Here is an 11,137-nt window from a genome sequence, read left to right on the forward strand (position 1 = left end):
TTCAGCCCCACTGAAGATCATTCCTATAAGATGTGAGTCATGAACTGACTTCAAATACACCTTCTATCTTAACCCCAATGTGTGATTTCTAAAACATCCCTACATTACAGCCACTAATAAATTATAAAAATGGGTATCTGGAAATAATACTCCAGCTAGGAGGTACATCAGGCTGGAACTGTCTCTACCATTGGTGGACCGTGAGATGCCTTGACTGTGGATGGCAGCCTCAGGACTTCTCAGATTATAACACTCAGTAGGTCATGGAAGTTTTACATAGATGGAGTGAAAGCGGACAGCAGAAACCTTGTCCTTCAAAATGTCAGTGAGGACCAATGCCCTCTAACTACATAAATGCCCCTTACCATGAAAGAGGTGATGAGTTATGCAGGAAAAAGCACTGTGTTTTTGAATGACTTTGGAGAAATTGTCCTTTCTCGGTCCCTATTACCTCACTCCCAAGCCCAGAAAAACATTTTTGTAAGGTGTCTCTATTTCAGACCACTAATTATGGGCTAATGCATATTAGTTATCTAATGTTGACTAACAATTACCTCTAAACCTAGCAGCTCAAAACAACAGTTATCTCACCTTTTGTGTGGGTCAGGAATCTGGGTAAAGATTAGCTGAGTGCCTATGGTTTAAAGCCTCTCATGAGGTTGTAGTCAAACCATCAGCTGGGTCTGTATCTCATCTGAGGGGATGCCTCCACCACCTGTGCATCACCACAGGGCTGCCTTACAACATGGCACCCAGCTTCCTCCCAGGGTAAGTGGTGATAGAGAGAGTGCATACCCAAGACAGAAACCACAGTCTTTTTTTTTTTTTTTAATTCCAGTATAATTAACATACAGTGTTATATTAGTTTTGGGCATACAATACAGTGATTCAACAATTCTATACATCACTCAGTGCTGATCATGATAAGTGTGCTTTTTTTAAATTTCTTTTTAATGTTTATTTATTTTTGAGAGAGAGACAGAGAGAGGGAGACAGAGTGTGAGCAGGGTCGAGGCAGAGAGGGAGGAAGACACAGAACACAGAATCCAAAGCAGGCTCCTGGCTCTGACCTATCAGCACAGAACCCGACACAGGGCTCAAACTCATGAACTGTGAACTGTGAGATCATGACCTGAGCTGAAGTCGGATGCTTAACTGACTGAGCCACCCAGGTGCCCCAAGATAAGTGTACTCTTAATCCCCTTCACCTATTTCACCTATTCTCCACCCACCCACTTCCCTTCTGGAAACCACCAGTTTGTTCTCTGTGTTTTTTGTCTCTTTTTTTCTTTGTTCATTTGTTTCTTAAGTTCCACATATGAGTGAAATCATATACTTGTCTTTCTCTGACTTATTTCACTTAGCATTATACCCTCTAGATTCATTCATGTTGCAAATGGCAAGATTTTATTCTTTTTTATGGCTGAGTAGTATTCTATTGTATGTATACACCACAAAGAAGCCACAGTCTTTTTATAACCTAATCTCAGAAGCAACATCCCATCACTTGTTCTGTACTACATTTGCCAGATGTGAGTCAACATGTGAGCCCAACCCACACTCAATGTGTGGAGATTACATCAGTGCAATTACCAGTAGGTGCAGATCACTAGGGGGTCATCCTAGAAGCTGTCTACCACAATAAACTCAATTCTATCTATTAGCCACACAGATGGTGTCATTCTGCTTCCACAGATTCTCTAGAGTGTTCTGTAGTTATTTTATTTTTCTCCATTTCATTCCACAGTCTGACCTAAATATTTTCTGTTCTTCTTACCAGTTTATTTTTCAGTGGAAACCTGAATTCCTACTTCATGACCAAAGATAAGTCATCTCACATTGTCCTCCCTAGTTTCTTTCTTTACTTAAGAATTTATCTGTATTTATATCCAATTCCGTCTTTCTATCATCTCAGAAAAAAGGATGAGAGTGAGAAAGAAATGTAATTTTGTGATCACCTTCTATCTGCCAAGCCCTGTTTTGAGACAGAGGAATAGATAGGTAGATACAGAGATATAAATATAGATATAAAAATATGCCCCAGGGGCGCCTGGGTGGCGCAGTCGGTTAAGCGTCCGACTTCAGCCAGGTCACGATCTCGCGGTCCGTGAGTTCGAGCCCCGCGTCAGGCTCTGGGCTGATGGCTCGGAGCCTGTTTCCGATTCTGTGTCTCCCTCTCTCTCTGCCCCTCCCCCGTTCATGCTCTGTCTCTCTCTGTCCCAAAAATAAATAAAAAATGTTAAAAAAAAATAAATCTTTAAAAATATGCCCCAAATTAAGATATTAAAGTATATATACAAATTAAAACCTACTAAAAATTTAACATGTGCCAGAAAATATAATAAACTTGACATTGCATTATCTCATTTAATCCATACATTTTATAGATGGCTTGACATTCAGAGAAGCTAAGTAACTGGTTCAAGCCAAGACAGCTGGTGGAGGATTGTGACCACCCCCTCACTCCCACCTCCCCCAAACCAGGTTTCCTATCTATCATAGTTTACTCATCTCCAAACTGCTCTACATCTTTAGTGTTGATCCTGTCTCATCCTGTTTTATCTGAGTGCCTCTTGTCATTTATCATGGAAAAATATAATTTCCATCTCTGGTTTTATTAATTATAAACTTGCTCTCAGCTAATAAGTTCAAGCCTTTCTTAGCCTAAAAAAAAGGAAGAAGTAAGGAAAGAACAAAGGAAGAAAAGAGAAGGGAAGGGAAGGGAAGGGAAGGGAAGGGAAGGGAAGGGAAGGGAAGGGAAGGCAAGGCAAGGCAAGGCAAAGGCAAAGGCAAAGGCAAAGGCAAAGGCAAAGGCAAAGGCAAAGGCAAAGGCAAAGGCAAAGGCAAAGGCAAGGCAGGGCAAGGCAAGGGAAGGCAAGAGAAGGCAAGGGAAGGGAAAGACAAAGCCTTGCCTTTTAACCATTACTTTATCATATATCTATCTGACATCTTCTTGTTCCTGTCCCCAAATGTCTCAGTAAAGAGACTTTCCTCAGTGGCTTCCCATTCTTGCCTGTCCTCCATATATCCACTCCCCTCTCCTGCCTTCTGTGAGGTCGATGGAGCTTGGCTCCATCCTTTTCACTTACCCTCACAAACATAGCCCTGGTTTCTTAGAATGCTCCATTTTTGTGGGCTGAAATATTTAACGTCTAGCTTCTTTTTCTGTATTTTTCACCAGTCCTCCTTGATCGTATTCATTTTCTTTCTTCCTACCTCTAAAGTGTATCTTTGTATCAGTTTCCTAGGGCTGCCATAGTGAAGTACCATAGACCAAGTGGCTGAAAACAACAGAAATTTATTTCTCTCACATTTCTGGAAGTTGGAAGCCTGGATTCAAGGTGTCAATAGGACTCTGCTCCCTCTGAGACCCTTCCTCACCTATTCCTAGCCTTTGGTGGTGGCTATTAACCCTTGGAGTTCCTTGCCTCACAGCTACATCACTCCAGTCTCTGCCTCTGTCATCACATAGTGTTCTCCCTTTGTGTGTCTGTGTCCACATGTTCTTCTTATAAAGTCACCATTCATATATGAGTAAGACCCTACCTCACTCCAGTATGACCTCACTTTAACTAATTACATCTGCAATGAACTTATTTACAAATAATGTCACATTCTGGGATCCTGGGGGTTAGGACTTCAATGTATATTTTGGAAGGGACAGAATTCAACCCATGACAGTCTTCTTTGGGATTCTATACTTACTCTCTACTCTTGTCCCTGAGGCCCAGCTTGAACCAGCATCTCCATGTAGACAGTTCCCCAATTATGCAATTCTCCCCAAATTTTGTTATTTTGCACCAGTGTTCTCTTAGACCAAAACAAGAAGCTCCAAATGCCTAAAAGATATCACAGTTTGACTGTCTCATGAGCACAATAACTCAATTATTCCCAAAGGCCAAAAGTTAATGTGAGACAACTTACCTCCATTAACCATAACCACCAAACCACCATCCTTACTCACCTGGACCCCTACGCCAGCCTCCCATCTAATCTCCCTGCTGCTGTTCTGCCTCTGCCTCCATTTCTCATGGTAGCCAAGAGTAAACCCTTAAAGGCAGAAAGCATAGCATTTCACCCTCCAAAACTCTGTGGCTTCCAGCTATACCTAGGGGAGAGAAATAAAGCTCCTTAAAGTGCATGTTCTTCTGAAACTTCTGTTTATATTATGCCCCTTGTGTCTCACTCTCAGGAGCTCCACTCATCCCCCTCATAGTAGTATCACCAGTAGCTAGAAGTGTGTTTGGCATACGGTAAGTGCTTGGCAGATGTGTTGAAGAAAGTAGTTAACAAGTAAGGAAAATCAAGTTCATTTTATTGCTCCCACATTCACCATGCAGCCTCTTTTTGAAGTTGCTTCCTTCACCATCCTAGCTATTTGGTTTGCTCATATGTAGCACAGATAGTCTTCCTGTGGTTGTACACCATCACTCCTGTGCTGGGACTGCCAGTGCCCTCTCTGAGCACTTCAGTTCTGCAAAAACTGTCTACAAGGGCCTCCTACAACACCATCTCTCAGGGTATCTTTGCTTCTTTGAGGGGGAACACTTAGGGGGCAGGGGCTGGGGGAAGGAAGAAGGTCAACCAAGGCTTCTCAATGTGTGCTCTGTGCACTGGTGCTGACCCAGGAATTGCTGGTTACCTACCTACAAGGTAAATACAGGCCACAAATGTAATGCATGGGAAGACAGCATGGTATGGAAGGCCTTCCATAGTGAGGATATCTCTCCTCAACTCTGTTTTCTCATCAAAGCCTCCAAACAGCATTTCATGCACCGCACATTCTTTAAAATGCCTCTTTTGTGGCTCTTCTCCACAAGTCAAAGCCTGGGCAGTTACCATGCTGTCTTGAATCAGAACTTCTCAATTATGTTAGATGTAGGACCTGGGAATTGTTGTTTTTGTCTGTTTATTATTTGAATTTTTAATGCCAATCAATCACTGTCTGATACTGTCGTAAAACGTAATAAAAATGAATTACTAGAAAAACGAAATGTCTCTTCGATTCCACAGCAGTATCAAATTGCTATGAAGTTTCCCATGCATTACATTTGTGGCCTGTATTTACCTTGTGGGTAGGTAACCAGCAATTCCTGGGTCAGCACCAGTGCACACAGCACACATTGAGAAGCCTTGGTTGACCTTCTTCTTCCTTCCCCCAGCCCCTGTCCCCTAAGTGTTCCCCCTCAAAGGCTTTTTCTTCCATGAACATCAAGTCAGGTAAAAAGAGTCTTGCAATTTCCTGGCCCTCCAAATCATCATTTGTGCTCACAGACACCTAAGTCCACCTTGGATCTTTGTCCCCCAAACATGTTCAAATCTAGATCTCTCCTCACCAAGTTTGCTCTTTCTCTCAAACTATCAACTCTGTAAACAGAATCACCATTATCTCCAACACTAATGAGAAACCACAGCCTCACCTACACATCGTCACTTCTTTTTTCCCCCAACACATCCATCTGCTGGTCAGGACCCAAGGATTCATGTTCTGAAATATTTTCTTGCCTCTTCTATTTTCTTTCTCACCCCACAGCCATATTCCTAGCTCGGGCCCATGTTATCTCCCAACCAAATTATTGTAGTTGCCTCTAAATTGGACTTCCTGCTTCCCACATCTCTCATTTCCAACCCACTATATATGGTGGGTCTAGAAACATACTTCTAAACTACAGCTCCAATAATCATCCAACATCTTCTCAGAAGCCTTTAGTACTATCATAGTGCTCACACTACAGAAGCCTGTGGTCCTTGGATACACATCAAAGCCCTCCTCCATAGCTAATGATGGCAGTGTCTTTCCCACAGATCTTGGAACACGTTGGGAGTGCCAGAGAATTAGCACCCACAAAAACAGATGCCAACCAATGGGGCCAGGAGTTGGTGGACTAATACCTCAGCCTTCTACCTCCTAGGTAGGGCAAATAGCAGAGGACCCCCAGGGGGACTGAGCCACAGTGGTAACCAGTGCCATGTGGAGCCATACTAGAGCCTGAGGCAAATGAAATATGTATTCTCCTCTCTACAATTTTCAAATGTATTTTTAAATGGTTAATGGGTTTTAAGACAATATTGCTGATGAGTTTATTTCCATTAAAAACAGTAAAATAAAATTAAAATTTGTTTTTGATGTAAAACATTGTTTAAATATAAAATAATGGTGTGAGTTATAATATACCTACTTTTCAATTTTTCAATATACTTTTCAGGTAATGCTCTGAAGAAAACTCACTGTTTTAAAAACACGTAAAAATGTATTTTTACATAGTTTCCCCTTTTGCCTCAGGTTGCAATATGGCTCAACACAGCATTGTCAGATCCTGTCTTTATTTAAATTTTGATAATTTTGGGAGGGCACGTGGGTGACTGAGTCAGTTAAGCGTCTGACTCTTGGTTTCAGCTCAGGTCATGATCTCACAGGTTTGTGAGTGAGCCTTGCCTTGGGCCCTGCGCTGACAGCAAAGCCTGCTTGGGATTTTCTCTCTCTCCCTCTCTCTCTGCCCCTCTGCCTCTCTCTCACTTTCTCTCAAAATAATAAATAAACTAAAAAAATTTTTTGACAATATTTTACCAAGATAATTTTTACTGCTAATTTTGATATTTTAATTTTTTTCATTGCTCACTTTTAATTACTGTCTGCTGGCACTTCTTAAATTCTATGTCTGAAGTAAGTGCTTTCCCACTTCACCCTGTCCTAGCCCTGGTCGTAATCCACATGTTCCCTGTTACTGGCTTTCCTCCCTTCCGGCCTCCCCTGCCCCTCCTTTCATCCTGATTCCTGGGATTATTTTCCAAATAAAGTACCTGAAATCTTCATTTTAGGGCCCACACTTGGATGAATCCAGAAGAAGACATCCTCTGTGGTTTAGCAACAACTGACTGTCATAGAAACACTTCCACCACCAACCCTCAAACTTATGCTCAGTCAGTTCAGGGTGTTTTCTACTCCTGCCTTGATTAAATGTAACAAAATACATGAAAGTCTTTTATCAAAAAGCACTATATAATTGTGAAAATTTTTATGAGCTTCTTGATTGTCCACAAAACTCCCTCTCCCTAGAATTCCTTTATTCTGTGTTCACCAGCTGAAAAATTAGTCACACCATTACCCCCATGAAGTCACTGTTCCCACATCTCCTCATTCAGTTTTATCCTTTTTTGTTTTGCCCCACTATCTTAGTGGTAACCCATGTGATAGACCCTAACATTGTTATAAGGGGCTTATATCTTGGGTATTTTAATATGTTTTATCTATTTATTATACTGTCAGTCTGAAAAATGGAGACATAACCACTGTACCCTGCCTTGCAGTGGCCTATTATATACCCTAAATGTCTGGTGGATTGAATTAATTGAAGAATTCAATAAATTCAAAACCAAATGCATTCGACAACAGAACTGCCACTTGAGTGAACAGAGCAGGCGGAGATATACACAAATATATTCATAGCACAGCTATCTGGGAACCCAGTGTACCAGATTAGTTGGCTTGATAGGCTGCCTGATTGGTAGGTTTAGGAACACGCCCGCCCAGCAAGCTGAAGGTAAATTTGGCAAGCAACAGTACGCAGAAGTTCTCAGCTTCACCCAACAACTAAAAGTTCTACCTTTACTGTTACCAAACTCTCGGTGCTCGCCTCGATATGCATCAGGTGACAAATATTCCTAACAGGTGTCCTCAATCATGTCCAGAATTGGGGCATGAGAAAAAAATAGTTGGCATCTGCTCTGATCCTGATGATAGGGTTGATTTAAGCTCTGGCAAACTCTTCTCAAAACCACCTGGCATTGAATCTCAACACACCCACACATGCCATTCAGTTAGCATTTTATAGGACTTCCATAAATCTCCAGCTTCTCCAAACTGCTCTACAGACAGCTGAATTTTCCTTGGCCAAGATTAAACTGTTTACGCCACCTCCTCCCCTACCTTGCCAACAAATCGGGGGAGGGCCCAAACAAAATAACACTCCATATTTCCACCCCATAGCCTTTCTCTATCATCTCAACCATATCAAGTTGTTCATCATAGTATTATTTATCATAGGGGAGAACTGAGACAAAACCTAAATCATAGAGTAATTAATAAGGAAATTGTTCCCTTTTCACAGAACTATATATAGAAAAAATTATAATAGTAATAAACTATTAAAAATATTATTAATTGTAATAATTTAGATTATACAAACATGGGTGATTTTTTTCTCCCTTCTACTCATAATCCATTTTAATGCATTATGAATATATAGTCCTTTAACATATATGAAGTAATGACACATTGTACACATTTTTAAAAGATTAATTGCATGGACAATGGAATTAGGGAAAAATCATAAAAGAAGGGCATTTGGAAGAGGGAAATTCTAGTCCAATTCTTTGCTTTGACAAAGACATTCACAAATTCTAAATGTTAGTGGTGCTGATATGTGCGTTTTTGTGTGTATGTGTATGTGTAACATCCAGTTGTAATACTCATAAATGTTTAACAATGCACTCTAACAAATATCCCAGTTTGTAGCATTTGCTTACTTTTGCACTACAAATATTCTCTTTGGAGTCAAGAGTTGGGCAGAGATGCACACAACTGATCTCATAAGGCTGTAGGAGCCCAGCAAGCCCAGCACACCACTGGACTTCATTTTCCCACTGAGTGCTTCCCTGAGCACAAGGATAACCACCTAAATGTGGCTCCTTGAAAACAATTACCTGTGGTAGTCTGAAGCTCCTCTCCAAATTTCACAGCCCCCTGAGAAGACAAACCCACCAAAATAGAAGACAGAAGGAGCAGATGAACACTGCTTTCACCAATCTGTCCACTCTCCTCAAGTACCTCTGTCTCCAGGACCACTGGAGCTTTATTGGGGTTTTAGAGCCCAAACATCAGACAGGAAACTCTTTTTAAAGGAAGCTTTTTCTTTTTTTAACGTTTATTTATTTATTTTGAGAAGAGAGAGGGAGGGCAAGAGAGAGGGAGGCTCCATAACATCAGCACAAGCCCCTTGCAGGAATTGATCCCACGACTGTGAGACCATGACCTGAGTCAAAATCAAGAGTCCAACGCTTAACTGAGCCACCCAGGCACCCCTAGTGAAACTTTCTTAAGGGAAATGGCGAAATTATGGAAAATGTTAAATGTAAAAAAAAAAGTGAGTAAAGAAGACTAGTAGCATAATTTGGATTTGTAAGTAAACATGAGAAAACCCAAAATATTACTGGAAAATTGATCAAGGAATTGCAGGTCTAGTAGGGACCTTTGTGAATATCTAAATTAATAGTTCATCGTCTAGAAAATAAAACTGAAGCCCAGAGAGTTTAAGTGACTGATTCAAAGTCAGATTTCAAATCAGTGCATTCTGATTTCAAATACGTTGCTTTTGTCATTAATTTGGCACCATATAAAAATTCACGTGAGCTCAAACTTTAGCAGATTCTTATAATATTTCAAGACAATAAAGACTAAATATTTTTTTATATTTTCCCCATTGAGGTGAAGTTTTTAAAATCTCTTCAGCAAGTTTATATTTTAAGCAGAGAAATTTTTCAACACCTAACAGAAAGGCATTGATGTTCATTTTCAAATAAAACTCTCTCCCACACTTTTTTGTTCCCTGATCCAAAATAGAAGCAAGGCTGCCCCCAGTTCACCTCTTTCCATTTCATCAAAGGGAGTGTGTCCCATGCACATACTGCAAATAAGTCACATCTTTGACTTTACTGTTGATGTTAGTCTTTGAGAATGAAATTTGGAAATGACATCGTCAGGAGAATGAGCAGCTTGTTTTTGCTGTTACTGCCAGTAGGCTGCATCTTGTCACAAGTGACTAAATTTCTGAGTGAAAGCCTGAACATTCTGAAACCTTGTTAAACTACCAGTTTAATAAAAAAAAATAGAAAAAAAAACAATAGTGGAAAACCAAATTCATATCCATGCTTATATTCTCACCATCATATTTCTTAATTTTATGAGCATGTCTTGGGGCGTGCAAACCTAACCATGCATATCAGACACACTACAGAGATTTCTTGATTTGTCCATATAATTCAAGTTACAATGTCAATGGAGCATTTCTAATTAGTGACATGCAAATATTCTTAATACTCTCTGTCACTAGCTGAAACATACATGGAATCTCAGGATAAAAATTAGAAACTCACACTACTATACAAGTTATTTTAAAAGAAAATACATCAACATAATCTTCTGCTTATGTTTCATAAATTTCACAAAAACCTTAAACAGCATAATTCTTGGGTTGATAGACAAAAATCAGTAAGTTTCCAATACTCACTATAAGTTTCTTCTGGGTTATTTGGAGGGAAATCAGAAGGTATCCAATAGGCAGAGAATAATATTTTGGGAAAACAGGAGGACCACTACTCCAAAAACTCTAACTTCTGTGATTAACATCTTTTCCTGCAATGAGGATGTGAAATTGTAAAATACTCAAGGATTATACACATTCACAATGATTTCTGGAATTTGGACTTCAGCATTCTACTTAATAGAATTCTTCAAGATGACTGAAGAGTTATTTATTTACTCACTTGATTACTTATTTATTTACTTTCAGAGCTAGCACATACTTTGGGAGAATTGACTGGCCACTTGCCAGAGTGTGGTCTCAGATTCACACCATTGCCATGACCTCGGAGACATCAGAAGTGCAGGATCCTAAACTTACTGAATCAGAGTCTGCGTTTTGCCAATATCTTGGAGGATTCAAATGCACATTAAAGTTTAAGATGCACTGATTTAGACCCATTCGACATCTGGAGCAACTGAAAAATTGTTTCAAGATCTCATAGTTGGTTAACTAATGATCAAACCTCAAGCCCAGGGCTCTCAAATTCCAGAACTATGCCCTTCCCCTGCTTTCCTTTCTTCCTCTTGATACATTTTTAGGCAAAATGGGCAGATCTTCCAACACAACCACTTAATACTAGTTCAATCACTATTAATGTCCATCACTGCCAGTGCCAGGTTTGACTGGATCTATGCTTTGCCATGATTTAAGTTTTGACATCCCTTTATGTTAATATAGTCCCAACTTTGGCATGAGTACAATGGTTGCAAAGTCAAGAGGGATGTATTTGTATCCGCTGGCAAAGATAAATCTACTCAGGGGGACTGTAGGAGGGT

Source organism: Neofelis nebulosa, chromosome 9 (genome assembly GCF_028018385.1).
Source record: "Neofelis nebulosa isolate mNeoNeb1 chromosome 9, mNeoNeb1.pri, whole genome shotgun sequence".
Taxonomy (NCBI): Eukaryota; Metazoa; Chordata; class Mammalia; order Carnivora; family Felidae; genus Neofelis; species Neofelis nebulosa.